This window comes from Rhinoderma darwinii, chromosome 12 (genome assembly GCF_050947455.1).
Source record: "Rhinoderma darwinii isolate aRhiDar2 chromosome 12, aRhiDar2.hap1, whole genome shotgun sequence".
Classification (NCBI taxonomy): Eukaryota; Metazoa; Chordata; class Amphibia; order Anura; family Rhinodermatidae; genus Rhinoderma; species Rhinoderma darwinii.
Window position 1 is genome coordinate 35728943 of NC_134698.1, and position 20428 is coordinate 35749370.

Here is a 20428-nt window from a genome sequence, read left to right on the forward strand (position 1 = left end):
TATATACTGACACAAATACAAAAATAGATATATATCCCAAATATTATAGTACAAACAAGAAGAGTAGGATTTAGGCTATACACCTGTATATAATAATACTCCAAAATTAATCATCACTCACAAATGTGTAAGTTTTTAGGTAGGCCACTAAATTAATTTTTTCCTGGGAACACAAGATCTGGAGACTGCACTTTTGCTTCCGTCCAAAAATGGAGACAAGCGTAAAGCAACTGAAACAAAAGAATTACCATTGAAATCAATGGTAATTCTAACGGAACAATTGCTTTCCGTTTAATGTTTTGATACTCTCTTCCACTGACGGAAGAGAGATAAACTGATACTAATGCTAGTGTTAAAGAAGCCTTTTATAGTTAGGGGTTTCAAATCATAGTTAGTATATACATTATTTGGACCTATCACCACTGTGAGGGTATGCACCATTAGTGTCAAATTTCCCAATCATTTAGTGACCTACCTAAAAACGCACACGTGTGATTGATGATTAATTTTGGAGAATTTGGATCCGTTCACACAGCGTTTTTTGACACGTAAACCGCGTCGGAAAACTTACCAAAAAATGGCCAAAAATGCCTCCCATTAATTTCAATGGGAGACGGAGGCGTTTTTTTCCCACGAGCGGAAAAAACGGCTTGCGGGAAAAAGAAGGGACATGCCCTATCTTCGGGTATTTACATCTCTGACCTCACATTGACATCAATGGGAGGCAGAGAAAGCGTATTTCGCCTCATTTTTTGCCCACGGTGCTCAATGGCCGCAGGCGGAAAAACGCAGTGAAAATTAAATTTTGAGGCAGATTTTCTGCCTGCAAAAAACTCAGTGTGAACCCAGCCTTATTATATACATGTGTACAGCCTAAATCCGACTCTTCTTTTTTGTACTATAATATTTGGGTTATACAGTGAAGGAAATAAGTATTTGATCCCTTGCTGATTTTGTAAGTTTGCCGACTGTCAAAGACATGAACAGTCTAGAATTTTTAGGCTAGGTTAATTTTACCAGTGAGAGATAGATTATATTTAAAAAAAAAAACAGAAAATCACATTGTCAAAATTATATATATTTATTTGCATTGTGCACAGAGAAATAAGTATTTGATCCCCTACCAACCATTAAGAGTTCAGCCTCCTCCAGACCAGTTACACGCTCCAAAATCAACTTGGTGCCTGCATTAAAGACAGCTGTCTTAAATGGTCACCTGTATAAAAGACTCCTGTCCACAGACTCAATTAATCAGTCTGACTCTAACCTCTACAACATGGGCAAGACCAAAGAGCTTTCTAAGGATGTCAGGGACAAGATCATAGACCTGCACAAGGCTGGAATGGGCTACAAAACCATAAGTAAGACGCTGGGTGAGAAGGAGACAACTGTTGGTGCAATAGTAAGAAAATTGAAGACATACAAAATGACTGTCAATCGACATCGATCTGGGGCTCCATGCAAAATCTCACCTCGTGGGGTATCCTTGATCCTGAGGAAGGTGAGAGCTCAGCCGAAAACTACACGGGGGGAACTTGTTAATGATCTCAAGGCAGCTGGGACCACAGTCACCAAGAAAACCATTGGTAACACATTACGCCGTAATGGATTAAAATCCTGCAGTGCCCGCAAGGTCCCCCTGCTCAAGAAGGCACATGTACAGGCCCGTCTGAAGTTTGCAAATGAACATCTGGATGATTCTGAGAGTGATTGGGAGAAGGTGCTGTGGTCAGATGAGACTAAAATTGAGCTCTTTGGCATTAACTCAACTCGCCGTGTTTGGAGGAAGAGAAATGCTGTCTATGACCCAAAGAACACCGTCCCCACTGTCAAGCATGGAGGTGGAAACATTATGTTTTGGGGGTGTTTCTCTGCTAAGGGCAGAGGACTACTTCCCCGCATCAATGGGAGAATGGATGGAGCCATGTACCGTCAAATCCTGAGTGACAACCTCCTTCCCTCCACCAGGACATTAAAAATGGCTCGTGTATGGGTCTTCCAGCACGACAATGACCCAAAACATACTGCCAAGGCAACAAAGGAGTGGCTCAAAAAGAAGCACATTAAGGTCATGGAGTGGCTTAGCCAGTCTCCAGACCTTAATCCCATCGAAAACTTCTGGAGGGAGCTGAAGATCCGAGTTGCCAAGCGACAGTCTCGAAATCTTAATGATTTACAGATGATCTGCAAAGAGGAGTGGGCCAAAATTCCATCTAACATGTGTGCAAACCTCATCATCAACTACAAAAAACGTCTGACTGCTGTGCTTGCCAACAAGGGTTTTGGCACCAAGTATTAAGTCTTGTTTGCCAAAGGGATCAAATACTTATTTCTCTGTGCACAATGCAAATAAATATATATAATTTTGACAATGTGATTTTCAGTTGTTTTTTTTAAATATATAATCTATCTCTCACTGGTAAAATTAACCTAGCCTAAACATTCTAGACTGTTCATGTCTTTGACAGTGGGCAAACGTACAAAATCAGCAAGGGATCAAATACTTATTTCCTTCACTGTATATCTTTTTTTGTATTTGTGTCAGTATATACTGCTCCCAGGTATTGTATTCCTACATATCAAACAGCTGTGCCGCCCATTGTCCTACTACTCTGTTGATTTTAATTGTCTGTTTACAGCTGTTCTTGTTTTTAATGGATTATTAATAAAGATATTGATATTCTAATTTTGTTATCATTTGATATTTGGGACTATAGTTCTAGAGATTGGTTGTACACTGTAGATATTGCCCAATAGAGCACCCTGTAGATAATGCCACTCACACTGTTAAAGGGATTGTCCACTACCGTACAACTGATGACCTATCCAACCAATAGGTCATCAGTACATGATCTGTGGGCGTCCGACATCTTGACCCCGCACCGTTAAGCCACTCTGCCGGAAGCAGACGGAATAGCGGCCGAGCTGCAGTACAATTCAAGTGAATAGGAGCAAAGCTGCAGTTCTGCAGCACGGCCGCTATGGTATGTACGGAGCCAACGGCTTCCGGCTCCATACATCGCATAATGGGCAATAACATCCGGTGCTCGCAGGCCACCGGAGCGGCTGATTGGTGCAGGGTTTGGGTGTCGGACCCGCACCGATGATATACTGATGACTATCAGTTGCCGGTAGTGGACAACACCTTTAACTAAAAAAAAAACAAAAAACTTTACATGCTCACCTGATCCTGTTCCCACACCGTTCTCTAGCAATGCAGGCCTGCTCTCTAATGAGCAGGTCTGCTGGAGCTGAATGATGCAAACGGTGTCACCGCGCCGCCTGCATTATTGAAAAGAGCTGAATGGCAGGGCAAGAAACGAATGTACAGTACATACATTGCACGCTACACTATACACTACAATACACACATTACACACGACACATGCACTATACACTACAATACATACATTACACACTAGGCATACATTATACACACATTACGCACTAGACATACATTATACACATACAGTACATACATACATTACACACACACTTCTCTTTTGTGTAGGCAGCTGAATATATGGATCTTCTCTTGCTGTGCACAGAGACTCCAGAGGAAACCACTAGCAAGTGTTAGTGAGTCCATCACAGGATTTCCCTTCAGTTGCAGAGCAGACACCCTGCGCGCCTCCCTCTCTGTCCCGACACTGAGCAGGATAGTATAAACAATGGTGACGGGAGAGTGGAGAGCAGGGGAGGGGGGTCAGGGAGGGGTTATTATGGTGGCACAGGAGAGATATGCTGTTCTTAAAGGGAATGTGTTGCCAGAAAAACATGTTTTTTTTTTTTAATTAAACATTTAGTGTGTAGGTGATTAAACATTGTTCAAATTTTTTTTATTTTTTTCACGAGTCAGGAAATATTATAAATTAGATTCTAATTTATAATATTTCCCATTGCTGGTCACTAGATGGAGCTATTCCCAAAATTGCAGCATTGCAAAATTGGGTAAAAAGCCCTCGCTCTAGTGAGCTCTCAGCATCCCCCCCTCCTTTATCCTGGCTAGTGCCGGGATAAACGAGGGGTTTGAACGGTCTATCCTCCTACACTGTGTGTCGCCATTTTTTGAGCTAACACACAGTGTAGTAGGTTTACATACAGTAGTAAACGTACACAAACACGAACATACATTGAAATCTCTTACCTGCTCCTGCCGCCGCGGCTCCCTCCGGCCCGTCCCGCTCCGTCTGCTGCCGCTGGTCCAAGTGCACAAGTCCGGAAGCCGCGACCGGAAGTAGTAATCTTACTGTCCGGCCGCGACTTCCGGTCCACAGGAAAATGGCGCCGGACGGCGCCAATTTCAAATTGGACTGTGTGGGAGCGGCGCATGCGCAGTTCCCACACAGACGGCGTACACAGAAGTGGATGGGACGGGAGCCGTTCGCAGTCCCTATGGGACTGTGGCTGCCGTATTCCATGTCTGTATATGTCGTTAATCGACACATACAGAAATGGAACAAAAAATGGCAGCCCCCATAGGGAAGAAAAAGTGTAAAAATAAGAAAAAGTAAAACACAAACACACAAATAAATATAAACGTTTTTAATAAAGCACTAACATCTTTAACATATGAATTTTTTTTTTGTGATGACACTGTTCCTTTAAGGAGGCAGCACATCCTGCAGATGCTAAGTGGAGGGAACCTCAGCCATCAGCTCTGTAATGCCGCCGCCTCTGAGACACTGCAAGGTGCCGCCTGAGGCCAGAGGTTCAACTCGCCTCACTGTAGATGTGGCCCTGTATACAGCAGCCCCTCTGTCCAGGCTTCTGCTCACCTCTTCATAAAAACAAATCAAGTTGGTTTGACAACCTCTGTCCTTCGTACAACCGTGCTGGCTGTTACTTATAACACTATTTTTTGTCACATAATCCTGTATATGGTCATCGATAGCCCCTCAAACATTTTCCCCACAATGGATGTTAAGCTTATTGGTCTATAATTACCCGGGGAAGACCTAGAGCCCTTTTTGAAAATGGGCACCACATTTGCCCTACGCCAGTCCCTTGGCACTATACCAGTCACTAGAGAATCTCTAAATATTATGAAGAGTCGGACAGAAACAACTGAACTAAGCTCTTTAAGAACTCTAGGGTGTAACCCATCTGGTCCTGGGGCCTTGTGTACATTTATTTTATTTAACTTAGTTTTGACCATATCTACATTCTGCCAATTCAGTATATCAACTGATATATTAACAGCACTGGCACTGGCTTCATCTTCTGTTCTTTCTTCTGTTGTATACACAGAGCTAGAGAACCCATTTAGTAACTCTGCCTTCTATTGATTTTAGTGATTTATACTTGTTACCTATAGGCATAAATTTTGCACTATAATTACCCAAAGTAGATTTTAAAATCTCCTATTTATCATTTGTACCATTGTTTGACATTAGTTAAAATTAAGTGTATTTTCCCTCCCAGCCTGTGTTTGTTTTCTTTACAGTATAGGTAAAATATAACTATATTGTGATCACTGTTACCAAGGTTTTCACGAACATTGACATTCCCACTAAGCTTTGCATTATTAGAAATTACCAGATCCAACAGAGCTTCACCTTTAGTCGGGTCTTCCACAAACTGGCCCATAAAATTTTCCTGCAACAAGTTGAGGAAATTTCTCCCCTTTGCAGTTGAAGCTGAACCATGACACCAATTAATATCCCTGTAATTAAAATCTCCCATTATCACTACAGTACCAGCCTGTACTGTATAGGGACAGTGATATCCGTGACGTCACTGTACATAAATGAACAGTAGCAACTAGTACCGGAATCCCCGGCCTATGCTCTGACTGGGCATTAAGCTCCGATAGGGAGTCCCAATCGCGCAATCTACAGGGGGGAGGGGGTCCGCTATCAATAGGGAAGGTGGCGCTATCTTCAAGGGGGGTGTGGCACTAACTACATGGGCACAGTGGCACTATGTAGGGGCACTATCTACAGGGGACACTGGTGCTAGCTATATGGGTATATACTGTATGGGGGCAACTAAGGCAGCATTATACAATATGGGGGAAGCTGTAGGGGCATTATACTATATGGGGCAGCTATGGGGGCATTATACTGTATGGTTGCAGCTAAGGTGGCATTATACTGTATGGGAGCGGCTATTGGGGCATTATACTGTATGGGGGGGAAGCTATAGGGGCATTATACTGTATGGGGCAGCTGTGGGGGCATTCTGCTGTATGGAGGCAGCTATGGGGCATTTTGCTGTATGGAGGCAGCTATGGGGCATTATGCTGTATGGATGGCAGACTTGGGCGCATAAAGCTGTACGGGGGCAGCTTTGAGCATTATAATGTATGGGGCAGCTATGGGGGAATTCTACTGTATGGGGCAGCTATAGGGGCATTATGCTGTATGGGGGAATTTGATTCAGCGTTATACTGCATGGGGGCACCTGTGTGGGCATTGTACTGTATAGGGGCATCTGTGTAGGAATTATACTGCAAGGGAGAATTTGTGTGGTCATTATACTGTATGGGGGCATCTGTGTCTGCTTTATACTGTATGGGGGCATTATGCTGTATGGTGGCAGCTATGGAGGCATTATACTGTATGGTGGCAGCTATGGGCGCATTATACTGTGTGGGGCAGCTAGAGGGCGTTATATTATGTTACTATGCGTGCTGCATCGGGGAGGTGTGTTGCACTATCTACAGGGGGGCTTGTAGCACTATCTACACGGGGTGTGTGGCACTATCTACAAAGGGAAATGTGTGGCGCTATATACAAGGGGAGGTGTGTGGCGCTATATACAAGGGGAGGTGTGTGGCACTATATACAAGAGGAGGCCATTCATTATTTTACCATATAGTCTCAGTTATACAATCTGTTTTGGTCAGGCACTGACTTCTTTATTTATTTACTTTTAATTTATTGTTATGCTAACTACTTTATATAACTATATTTCTTGTAAAAAGTACAAATGGTTTCATGCTCGAGTTACATAAAAAAAAATGTGAAAAAATAAATTACATCTGATTGATTGGTAGAGAAAGCAATCTTGGCGAGGGAAAATGACATGTCGGGAAAATGGTACAGGGGGGGGGGGGGCCCCAAACAAAATATTTGCCCCGGGTGCTGGAGAATCTAGCTATTCTTCTACCCTGGACTCTCTGCACACAGCACACACAGATAGTATAGACAGTAATGTAAATCAGAAGAGCTTTATAACTGCAGCTAATTATTGTATGGACTCGCCTATTATATCACTACACCTCTGGTGCCTTAGAAATGATGTCTTCAGCACACAGGTGAGAGCATGGTCTATTTTTGTGTGTCAGACTGAGATCACATGACACAGCTGCCCAAAATGAAAGGGTTCAAAATACATGGCTACCACTGAGCTGGGAAGAAACAAATAACACTGCTAGAATATTACTGGTGAGTTAGCATTATATGTGCAAAAAGCTGGAGTCTTTCTTTAAGGGGGGATTCAGACGAGCGCGATTTGCGCGCGTGCAGGCCGCGTATTTTCTGCGCATCACGCACAGCACTATAGAAGTCAATGAGGCAGTTCAAACAGTGCGTGATTCTTGCGCAGCGTTTGTTCGCTGCGTACTATACGCGACCGGTTCAAAAACTCTGCGTATTTCACGCATCACGCACCCATTGAAGTCAATGGGTGCGTGAAAATCACGCGCACCACACGGAAGCACTTCCATGGGACGAGCGTGATTCGCGCAACAGCAGTGAAAAGGATGAATGAAAACCGAAAAGCACCACGTGCTTTTCTGTTTCCGAACATCCAAACGGAGTGTCTTTGCGATGAGCGAAGCCGGACAAGCGTACCGAACTTCACCGGGTTCGGCCAAACTCGTTTTGGCCGATCCCGGCAAAAAAATTATCGGTACGCGACGTCAGGAGATAGTCACTGTCCATGGTGCTGAAAGAGTTAAACTGTTTCAGCACCATGGACAGTGACTTGCGATCCCAAAATACATTAACCTGTAAAAAAAAAACGAAGTTCTAACTTACCGATTACTCCTGTCTCCTTCCTGCAGTCCGACCTCCCGGGATGACACTTCAGTTCAAGTGACAGCTCCAGCCAATCACAGGCCAAGCACAGGCTGCAGCCAATCACAGGCTGCAGCGGTCACTTGGACTGCTGCGTCATCCAGGGAGGTGGGGCCCGATGTCAAGAGAGGCGCGTCACCAAGGACGCGTCACCAAGGACGCGTCACCAAGGCAACGGCCGGGAAGTTCTCGGTAAGTAGGAACTTTATCTTTTTTTTTTACAGGTTTTTCGCTGTTGTGTTCGGCATTCACTGTCGAGGGTGCTGAAAGATTTAGCTCTTTCAGCACCTTGGACAGTGACGGGCGTCGACAAGCCTCATCTCTATGATGCCGGCTGCGCGAAAATCACGCAGCCGCGCATCAGACACGCATGACACACGCAGCTGTCAAATGGTTTTTGCGCTCGCAAAACGCTGCGTTGTTTGCGCGCGCAAAAACGCAACGTTCGTGTGAATCTCCCCTAAAGGGAATGCATCACACACACACACACACACACACACACACACACACACACACACACAACACACGACGCACACACAAAAAAAACAAAATATGATTAAAACTATACACTGAAACATATTTTTTCTTTACATACATGTGAGGATAGTCATCTTTGAGCTATAAACAGCAGTTCAGAAGCAACATAGACATCAGAAACCGACCTACGTTAGCACTTTTATTTGAAACAAGACACGCACCAGTGTTGGCTGCATATGAACTGGAGGGCTTATTCAGACGACAGGGAAAGTTGGCCGTGTGACGGACATTTTTTGAACGGCTGTCACATGGCTGCATTAAAATGAATGCATGTCTATGGAGCTATTCTATTTTTGCCCGTTTTCCCAGATCCCTAAATAGACTCAAGTCTGATGGATCCATGAAAACGGGTCCCACACGGGTGCAAATCGGCAGTTTTTCACGAGCTATACACCTGGTCATATGAACAGTCTCTAAGAGAGAGTTTTGTGAATACCATGGAGGGATTTCCCAAGCTGCAGACTTTACACAATGTGGTCAAAAGGGAAACGTCACTGGAGTTAAAGTTAGAGCTTGTCTCAACATGACATCCTCTTTCTATATTGAAGTTGAGGCAGAAGTGAATGCCATGGGTTCAGCTTCATAATCCTTCAGCAGACCACCTGCATGCCATTCATTTCATAATAACTCACAAATGGCCTAAGTCTGCCAGAACGAGATCGGCTGTTAGTAGCAGCACTCCGCTATGGCTAATATAAGGGTAGTCCTTAGAGGGCACTGCCTATAAGATGTAAATTTTTTCTAATAGAACATACGGGCAGGGGCTGTCCTGATGAGACAAGCCTTTTAGATTATAGAAACTGTGTGTATTTTTGTGTCTCAATTCCTCATTGTCAAGATTTCTGCTTGATCTCAGTGAATTGAAAAAATATTCATAGTTTACATTTAGAAGCTAAATCTTGTCTAACTGATCGATGAACAGGACTCATTGAATGTAATAGGCCAGGTTCATACACAAAGTTTTGATGCAGTTTTTGTGGCAGTTTTTGTCTCAATGCCACAAGTGGATCTAAAAGGAAGGAAAGTTATAAAGAAAAGACTGATGCATGTCCTTTCTTTTGTGTCCACTTTTGTGTTTGGCTAAATAAAATTGAGTGTGACCCTGACCGTACAACTCTTATTTGAAACCAGACACCGCTGCATATGAACTGGACAGATTGTCAGTCTCTGGATGTAAGAATGTTTCTATTCCCTGACAACAAACAGATCTTGAAAATTGTGAGCTATTGATTCACAAAGTATATTAGAAAGGTACTTCATTTTTCATTATACAATAATTAAAGTTTACTGACGTTAGCAGCCAGGAACAGTCTTTGCGCTTTTTCTGGCAGCTTAACCCCCTCAAATGCTGCGGTCAATCGCAACCACAGCATCTGAGGTGTTAGAGTGGGCCGCTCCCTCTGACAGCTTATCAGCGCCCCCACAACGTGATCGTGGGGTGCCAATGGTTGTCATGGAGTCGCCCATGACAGCAATTGTGCGGTGCTGATGGTTTTCATGGCAGCCCCAGGGTGTCTAATGAAGGTCCCCAGATCTGCCTTCCCTCTGCCTCTGCTAAGCCATGCCTGTGCCAGGGCTTAACAGAAACCTGTAAAAATGACAATATACTGCAGTACATTAGTATTGTAGTGTATTGTACTATTGTACCAGCGATCTAATGATCGCTAGTTCAAGTCCCCTAGGAGGACCAATAGAATGTGTTAACAAAAGTGAAGTAAAGTTATTAGTAGTGGCAAAAATTTAATCAAAAATATTGCTGCGTCTGAACTATTGCAATTATTTAACTTGCACGGTGAATATCAAAATCATTGTTTTTTGGTGAACTTAGCAGTGCAAAAAAATTTAATAAAAGGTGATCAAATGAATAAAAAGTTGTATGTACCAAATAATGGTACCAATAAAAACTACAGCTTGTCCCGCAAAAAATATGCCCTCACACCGCACAATCGACAAAAAAAAAAAAGTTATGGCTCTCGGAATGTGATGAAACAAAACAATTTTTCTTTTTAACAAATACATGTTTTTTTCAAAAGTAGTAAAATATCAAAAACAACTAGAAAAATTTTGTATCACCTTAATCGTATTGAGCCGAAGACTAAAGTTAAGTTGTCGTTTTTACCGAACCCCAAAAAAACAATGGAGGAATTTGTTTTTTTCAATTTCAGCCCGCAAATAATTTTTCCGTTTCCCAGTACATTATATGGTACTTTAAATGGTGCCAATAGAAACTACAACTCCCCCCGTGAAAATAAGCCCTCACATCACTCTATGAACGGAAAAATAAAAAAGTTATGGCTCTTAGAAGGCAGGGAGTGAAAAACTCAAATTAAAAAGCAAAAAAATGGCTCAGTCCATAAGGGGTTAATCTTATACTTCTATTTGCAACAGCTCAAACAGGTTTGTAATACAAAATAATCATAGAAATAGGTGAGCCATACCTCCCAACCATCCCGGATTCAGCTGTCCCGAGCGGCCAGTGGTATGTCCCAGTGTCAACTTTATCGGTGTCCTGTCAGGACGCAGATACATTGGAATCCAATACTGAAGCAAGGAACCGTCAGCTCCTTGCTTCAGCATTCAACTATGGAGTCCTGGGCCATATCAACGCAATTTCACAGGCTGGTGACTCCTGTCTTCGGAAAGCCCTTGATGTCACTGTCCATATATAGTCAGTGGAGATCCTCCAGGAGCAGAATCCCCGGCCAGAGTGTTGCCGACACTCTGGCCGAGGATTGCGCTTCTGGAGAAGCCCCTGGCATCACAAACCATATATGGACAGTGACGTCAGGGGTTAATGTTGTGCACCTACTTCGGAAGAATGGATTAAATCATTCACTCTTTGTCATAAATTCTCCATCTCTTGCAAAGCTCAAGAGGAAAATTTTAAAATTGTATCTAGATGGTACAAAGTGCCTGTATTATTACATGTAATCAATCCTAACACATCTGATTTATGGTGGCGATATGAGCATAATAAAGGTACGATGGTTCACATATGTGGTAGTGTCCTCTGATATTCCAGTTCTGGGAAAAAGTTGTGACCTAATTTTAAAAAAATCACTGGGACTACAATGACCCAGTGACACTTCTGTCCATGATTCAGGGATCAATGAAGTCATCGTCCCTCACACTTAGGCTGGGTTCACACGACCTATTTTCAGACGTAAACGAGGCGTTTTATGCCTCAATTTACGTCTGAAAATACGGCTCCAACACGTCGGCAGACATCTGCCCATTCATTTGAATGGGTTTGCCGACATACTGGGCCGACGACCTGTCATTTATGCGTCGCTGTCAAACGACGACGCGTAAAAAAGACGGCTCGTCAAAAGAAGTGCAGGACACTTCTTGAGACATAATTTGAGCCGTTTTTCATTGATTCCAATGAAGAACAGCTCCAAATTACGGCCGTAATTGACGCCTCGCAAAACGCGAGTACATGCAATTACGTCTGAAATTACGGAGCTGTTTTCTCCTGAAAACAGCAACGTAATTTCAGACGTAAATGCAGTTATCGTGTGCACATACCCTTAGAAGTTTTATGCTTGTGGCTGCAAGCAAGAGCTGTGATGCCCAGAATCTGGAAGGGTCGGACCGCTCCCACTATGTCTGAATGGTTCACGAAACTAATGCACCTACAAAGCATGGAAGACTTGATGGCTCTGTCACACCAAAATTCGGACAAATGGTTGAGAATTGAGACAGTGGTTAGAATTTCAGAATTTGCCAGATTTTCACACTTACCCGTAAGAAAATCACATTTAGGTATATAAGTGCTATTGATTTAATTATCCGAAGTCCACCATTGTAAAAGTCGATTGTCTACTTTTTTTCGAAATGGAGACAAAGTCAAGTTTTCTGGTTGGGGTCAGAAAAGGACTCCCTCCTACCTTCCTTATTGTTTGATGTCTTGATTGTTTTTTTATTTTCTCCTTTTTTATTCTCCCTTTCCTATGTACAATGCTGCAAATAGTTATACCTTTTTGATAAATATATATGTCCCATACCACACTATTTGAAGCAATGTTTGATTTCAAGCTCATATTTTCACAAGAGCAAGAGATAAATAATTTAGTCATAGATTCAGTAATTTTAGCTGTGATTTCCTGCTATTCGATACTGAGGTACATGTCGATACTTTTGTCACCTGTTGCGTCAGATACTTTGGTTCGGAATGTCATATGTGGTTATATTTGATATTATCCAAGGGGAGAAAGAAAACCTGGACCGCACATCCACTTGCTATGCTTGATCTATTGCAGCTCAGCAAAATAAAATTTACAAGCATGAGGTTCTTAGTAAACATTTTGATCAAACTGTATAAGCTCACTCGCCACTTCACGGTGACCTCTTTCAAGTGAGTCCCTACTCTACCAAGTGTAGTATCCCATGGCAACCAATGACGCTGCAACACATCACCTGCAGAGGGAGCAACCCAGGAGACCAACAGCACCCATGCTGCCGGTCTAAGCTGCCATGGCTCTGTACCACGTCCCCCCGCAGATACAGCACCACAGCAGCAAAAGATTACCACACAACACCACAAAAAATGAACAGATGGAAAAAAGCTCACCTTTCCTTGAATCACAGCGGCCGACTGAGAACAATTAGGTAGGAACACTTTTTATGCAGTTTCCTGCAAATAAAAACACCTGGGCCAAATGAGGATGGTGGCAAACGTGGTTTAGACTGGCAGCATGCGTGCTGTTGGTCTCCTGGTTTGCTCCCTCTGCAGGTGTTGTGTTGCAGCATCTTTAGTTGTCATGGGATACTACACTTAGTCAAGTAGGGACTCACTTGAAAGAGGTCGCCGTGAAGTGGCGAGTGAGCTTATACAGTTTGAGCAAAATATTTACTAAGAACCTCATGTTCGTACATTGTATTTTGCTGAGCCGCAATAGAGCAAATATAGCAAGTGGATGTGCAGTCCAGGTTTTCTTTCTCCCCTTGGTTCTTTTTTATATCGTTTATCCTGATGTGAAAATGCATTGTTTGTTCCTTTTCTTTCTTGTAACTACAAAATTTTACTAAATAAAGAATGTTAAAATAAATAAATAATCAAAATGTTGAAGAAAAGGATTGCAGTGTGTGTCAATGAGGTTAAAATCCATAAACTAAACTTCTGGACAACATTTGGGGAAAAAAAAACCTGTTGCAGAAGTGAAAGCAACAAGCTGCTTTACAAATGTTGTGCAAATTATTAGTTATTTGCATACAAGGTTTGAGGCTACATGCACACGTTGTGTATTTTGCTGCGGAAAATATGCACCAAAACCGCAGCAATACACAGGAAATTCGCAGGTAAAAACAGCTCCTAATCGTGCATTTTTTGATCCGTTATTTAGTGTGGTTTTGATGCGTTTTTCAACGTGTTTTCATGCTGCGGGTTTTGGTGCGATTTTCCACCGCACTAGGCAGATACAATTCGCAAGTGGAAATGCAAGATAAATTGACATGCTGCGGACTATAAAATACGCACCGCAGGTTAATTTCCATCCCGAAAAATACTGTAGCGAGTACATGAGATTTCCTGGAATCTCATAGACTATGCTGGTACTGTATTACGGCAAAACCGCACTTAGTACGCATCGTGTGCATTGAGCCTAAGTCCCTGTTCATACAGAGTTTTTTGGCGCGTTTTTTATGCTGAAACCGTCTGAAAACGCGTTTTTGTCCACGAGCATAAAAAACTATTGCGGGAAAAAAAGCAACATGACACATCTTGGAGCATTTTCCGCCTTAAAGACCCCATTGAAATCAATGGCAGACGGAAAAAACGCAGCGAAAGGCCGCAGCGTTTTTTGATGCATTTTTTGGAAAAGAACGCTCGCGGTATTTCCCTTTGCCTTTTGAAGAAAGAGGTAAAAAAAAAAAGCGGCAAAAAAAACGAATCAAAAAATGCGTGTGGTGCAAAACAAACTGAACTGATTTTTCCAGGCAGAGTTTTCTGCCTGCAAAAATCTCAGTGTGAACTAGGTCTAAAGTGTAAGGCTGGATTCACACGCCAATGTTACGTCCGTAATGGACGGAACGTATTTCGGCCGCAAGTCCCGGACCGAACACACTGCAGGGAGCCGGGCTCCTAGCATCATAGTTTTGTACAATGCTAGGAATACCTGCCTCTCCGCAGAATTACTGTCCCGTACTGAAAACATGATTACAGTACGGGACAGTTGTCCGGCAGCGAGGCAGGGACTCCTAGCGTCGTACATAACTATGATCCTAGGAGCCCGGCTCCCTGCACTGTGTTCGGTCTGGGAAATATGTTCCGTCCATTACAGACGTAACATGCTCGTGTGAACCCAGCCTAACAGTCATTTAAAAACACGGAATGCAAAATAAAAAACAAAGCGCACATAGTGCATGAAACGGTAAAAATGCTTTTTATGCAAAAGGTGACAAGATTGTGCTCACCTTGGGGTGTTATGCTGGGAGCATAACATCCACAGACGTATGATTCAATGGTCCTTAGTAGTTGTTAGGACTTGGAATTAGGTGCAGCCGGAGATACGATTAGAGAACTGGGAGCAGTCTCGATATTTCAATTGGAAGAAAGGTGTAGGAAAAAACGGATATTCCCTCTGGCGCAACCTACGTAGGATTTATTCGTTCTACTCAGTCGGAAGACAGGTAAGTAAAAACAAGGCTTTATTTCTGTACAGGATACAACAAGAGTTTCGAGATCAAACAGATCTCTTCCTCAGGCAATGTACAAGTGATTCTGATTGACAAAGACTCTGCTATATATCCCGGGAGAGGAGTCGACTTAGAAACGACTACCGGGTCACACTGACAGGTCAAGCAATCGGTAAAAGGATATATATGTAAACAGTATATAGTGATACTTTTAAAAACCAGGTTAATGTGTTCCAATTAAAATTAATAAAATAAGAGTTGTTAGTATTATATCGTGTACAGGAAAGTAAAAACGAAAGTTCGGTTACTAAAATGTCATATAAAAATGTCATATAAAAACAGTCCGAAATTGCAAATGATATAAAAGTATATATAGTTATATCATTAACAGTTATATATTATAAGATAAAAGAGAGTGATAACAGTAGAACTGGTAATAAATTACAATTGTTTGTTTGTAAAGAACGTGACTGGTAGCTTTGGTGATAAGCTGCTAATTTTCTAGTAAATTTTGTATAGGATGTACAGGACTTTATTTCACAAAGATTTTTTATTGTATACAATTACATTTCAATTGGTGAAAGTACAATCTCAGAGGGTCGAATCAGGGAATGGTTATAATCAATGTATTATTTATAATGATAACTCGGAATAAATAGTGTGTTGATTTTAATTAAATAACTGTCTCCATTATTTCATTTAATCATTCTGGGATTAGAGTTTTCAATTTATATATCCAGAAGTTTTCTCGGTTGCATAGCGACTCAAAGCGATTTGTACTATATGCGGCTATTTGTTCTATAGGTATGATCTTAAAGCAGTCAAAATCATTATTATGTGCAAGAGTACAGTGTCTAGAAACACAGTGTAATAAAAATTTGTTTTTACAATACGACCAGTGTTTATTAACCCCTTTAGGACACAGCCTGTTTTGGCCTTGTGGACACAGCCTATTTTTTAAAATCTGACATGTGTCACTTTATGTGGTAATAACTCCGGAATGCTTTTACCTATCCAAGCGATTCTGAGATTGTTTTCTCGTGACATATTGTACTTTATGTTAGTGAAAAAATTTGGTCGATAAATTCAATATTTATTTGTGAAAAACTTCAAATTTTAGCAAAAATTTGCAAAAATTTGCATTTTTCTAAATTTAAATGTATTTGCTTGTGAAACAGATAGTAATACCACACAAAATAGTTACTAGTTAACATCCCCTATATGTCTACTTTATGTTTGCATCATTTTTTTTCACGTACTTTTATTTTTCTAGGACGTTACAAGGCTTAGAACTTTAGCAGCAATTTCTCATATTTTCAATAAAATTTCAAAAGGCTATTTTTTCAGGGACCAGTTCAGTTCTGAAGTGGCTTTGAGGGCCTTATATATTAGAAAGTCCCCATAAATCACCCCATTTTGAAAACTGCACCCCTCAAGGTATTCAAAACCACATTCAGAAAATATTTTAACCCTTTAGGCGTTTCACAGGAATTAAGGCAAAGTAGAGGTGAAATTTACAAATTTCATTTTTTTTGCCGAAATTCATTTGTAATAAAAAAAAATCTGTAACACAGAAGGTTTTACCAGGGAAACGCAACTCAATATTTATTGCCCAGATTCTGCAGATTTTAGAAATATCCAACATGTGGCCCTAGTGTCCTAATGGACTGAAACACAGGCCTCAGAAGCAAAGGAGCAGCTAGTGGATTTCGGGGCCTCCTTTTTTTAGGAATATATTTTAGGCACCATGTCAGGTTTGAGGCGGTCTTGTGGTACCTAAACAGCCGAAACCCCTCCAAAGTGACCCCATTTTGGAAACTACACCCCTCAAGGCATTTTTCTAGGGGTATAGATAGCATATTGACCCCACAGTTTTTTTGCAGAATTTAGTGGAATTAGTCTGTGAAGATGAAAATCACCTATTTTTCTGTGGAAACATAGAATTTTTTCATTTTTACAAGGAATAAAGGAGAAAAAGCACCCCAAAATTTGTAAAGCAATTTCTCCCGATTACGGCAATACCCCATATGTGGTCGTAAACTGATGTTTGGACCCACAGCAGGGCTCAGGAGGGAAGGAGCGCCTTTTGGATTTTGGAGCGCAGATTTTGCTGGATTGGTTTTCAGTGCCATGTCGGGTTTGCAACGCCCCGGAGGGACCAAAACAGTGTAAACCCCCCAAAAGTGACCCCATTTTGGAATCTACACCCCTCAAGGAATTTTTCTAGGGGTATAGTGAGATTTTGGCCCCTCAGGATCTTTTTTAGAGCTAAGGTGACCAAAAAACAGCGATTTTGGCGCTTTAAATTCTTTATTTATTACAGCGTTCACCGTGCGCAATAAATTACGTTTTAATTTATTCTGCCGGTCGGTACGATTATGGCGATACCATATGTGTATAGATTTTTTTACGTTTTGCAGCGTTTGCACAATAAAATTAAGTTTCTATAAAATAATTTATTTTCTGGGACACGCTATTTTGAGCCGTAACGTTTTTATTTTTTCGTCAAAAAAGCTGTGGGAGGTCTTGTTTTTTGCGGGACGGGTTGTAGTTTTTATTGGTACCATTTTGGGGTAAATGCGACTTTTTGATCACTTTTTATTCTATATCTTGGGAGGGGTGGTGACTAAAAAATAGCGATGCTGACAGTTTTCCGTTTATTTTGTTTGCGGCGTTCACCGTGCGGAAAAATTAACATTATAGTTTCATAGATTGGGTCGTTACGAACGCGGCGATACCAAATATGTGTACTTTTTTTTTAACGTTTTCATTTTTTCCCTATAATAAATGACTTATTATAGGAAAACAAAACCTTTTATTTTTACACTTTTATAAAAAAAATTTATTAACTTTTTTTTACTTTTTACACTTTATATTTTTGTTTATTAACTTTTCTTTTACTTTTTACACTTTCTTTTTTTGACCTGCAGCTCTGATCGCTGCTAGAATACATTACACTACCTAGGTAGTGTAATGTATTCCAACTGTCAGTGTGACGTCACAGTCACTCTGACAGTTGGTCTACGAGGATCAACAGAGGCTGATCCTCATAGGCTGACATACATGGCAGACCTGGGGGCCGTTGTCTGGCCCCCGGGTGCCATCACAAGCATCAGAAGCCCCCACGATTGCATGGGGGCTGCTGATGCGCTACAAACCCGCTACATGCGGAGATCGCAATCGAGCCCCGCATGTAACGGGTTAATTGCCGAAATCAGCGGCGATGAGCCGCTGATCGGCAACACTGGAGAGTGTCAGCTGTCGGGGACAGCTGATCTCCAAGTTCCCGATGCACACTGTCGCCGACAGTGTGCATCGGGAACGGCACAGTGACTTTCTGTCACTCTGACAGGAAGCCTATCAGGACCAGCCGAAGGTTGGTCCTGATGGGCTTCTGTCCATGGCAGACCCGGAAGCCATTGTTTGGCTTCCGTTTGCCATACTAACTATCGGCAGACCCCGCGATTTCGGACGGGGGTCTGCCGATATGTTAGAAACCCCTAAAATTCGGCGATTGCACCCGATCGCCGAATTTAAGGGGTTAATGCGCCGAAATCAGCGGCAAAGGACCGCTGGCCGGCAAGAGGGGAGTGTCAGCTGTCGGCGACAGCTGACCTCCTGGTTCCCGGTGCACACTGTCGCCGACAGTGTGCACCGGGATTAACTCAGTAACTGTACGTCCTCGTGCGGGAAGTAACTTCCCGCAACGACGTACAGTTACGTCCTGGTGCGGGTAGGGGTTAACACGGCAATGCAAGTTTTGTGTTGTTCTTCCTACATACTGTAAGCCGCATTGTCAGTTGATTAGATAAATTACATATTGTGATTGGCAATTCAAATTGGTCTCAATCTTCTATTTATTTCTAGTTTGTTCGTTTTTTTATTATTTGGCATTTTTTTTTCTTTTGCATTGATAGTGTCGAAACAATCCGATTGTTTCAGACTTTTTGTTTTTTTATAGGCATCCGACAAAGTACGTGGATAGTTTTTTTCTCTAAACCGTTTATATAAGATGTTATCACTCTTTTATCTTATAATATATAACTGTTAATGATATAACTATATATATTTTTATATCATTTGCAATTTCAGACTGTTTTTATATGACATTTTCATATCACATTTTAGTAACCGAACTTTCGTTTTTACTTTCCTGTACACGATATAATCTTATTTTATTAATTTTAATTGGAACACATTAACCTGATTTTTAAAAGTATCACTATATACTGTTTACATATATATCCTTTTACCAATTGCTTGACCTGTCAGTGTGACCCGGTAGTCGTTTCTAAGTCGACTCCTCTCCCTGGATATATAGCAGAGTCTTTGTCAATCAGAATCACTTGTACATTGCCTGAGGAAGAGCGCCATTTAAAAATTCTGCCTGGAAAAATCAGCTCCGTTTTTTTTAAGTGGTTTTGAACCACAGGCGTTTTTTGGCGCGATTTTTGGCGCGTTTTTTTTAGGCATTTTTTACCTCTTTCTTCAACAGGCATAGGAAAAAAAATGCAAGCAGGTTTTGCCATAAAACGCGTCAAACGCTGCGGCCGTTCGTGGCATTATTTTCAGTCTCCCATTGATTTCAATGGGGGTTTTGAGGCGGAAAACGCCTCACTATAGGGCATGTCACTTCATTCTCCCGCAATCGTTTTTTTCCACGGGCCGGAAATCAATGGGAGGCAATTTCGGCCTTTTTGGCCGCAGGTTCCTTGGCAATAACTGCAGCAAAAAAAACTCTGTGTGAACAGGGCCTTATAGTGATATGTGAAGAGTTTTGATTAGTTGGAGTTCAGGTCCTGAGACTTCCACCGAATGTTGAAACAAGGGGGCAGAAGTGCTTGAGTCCTGTGCCCCTTAAGATATTATCTGTTTTGCTTGGCTCTTCTCATAGACACGAGGAGAGCGGTGTAGGAACTCATAGAAAATATATAATTACAGATGTAGCCATCTTTATCTTGACTCTGATAACTTGCTGAAGCCTAATATCACACAACAGAAGCCAATGAACTAGTCAAGTTAGGCTCAATGCAAACGATGCGTATTACATGCGGTTTTGCTGCGCAAATTGGCGTGTGGCAAATCCGCAGTGTAATACACTACCAGCATAGTCAATGAGATTCCAGAAAGTCTGCAGTATTTTACGGGACGAAAATTGACTCTCAGTGCGTTTTTCAGAATCCGCAGCATGACAATTTATCTTGTGTTTCTCCTTGCAAATTGTATTCATC

The 20428-nt window shown here is 41.8% G+C and overlaps 1 protein-coding gene across 1 annotated transcript in view; it reads left to right on the forward strand.

The window, feature by feature from the left end:
- Positions 1-20428, forward strand: part of PLA2G4F (phospholipase A2 group IVF) — a 632963-nt gene that overhangs the window by 494405 nt on the left and 118130 nt on the right. The window lies entirely within an intron of this gene.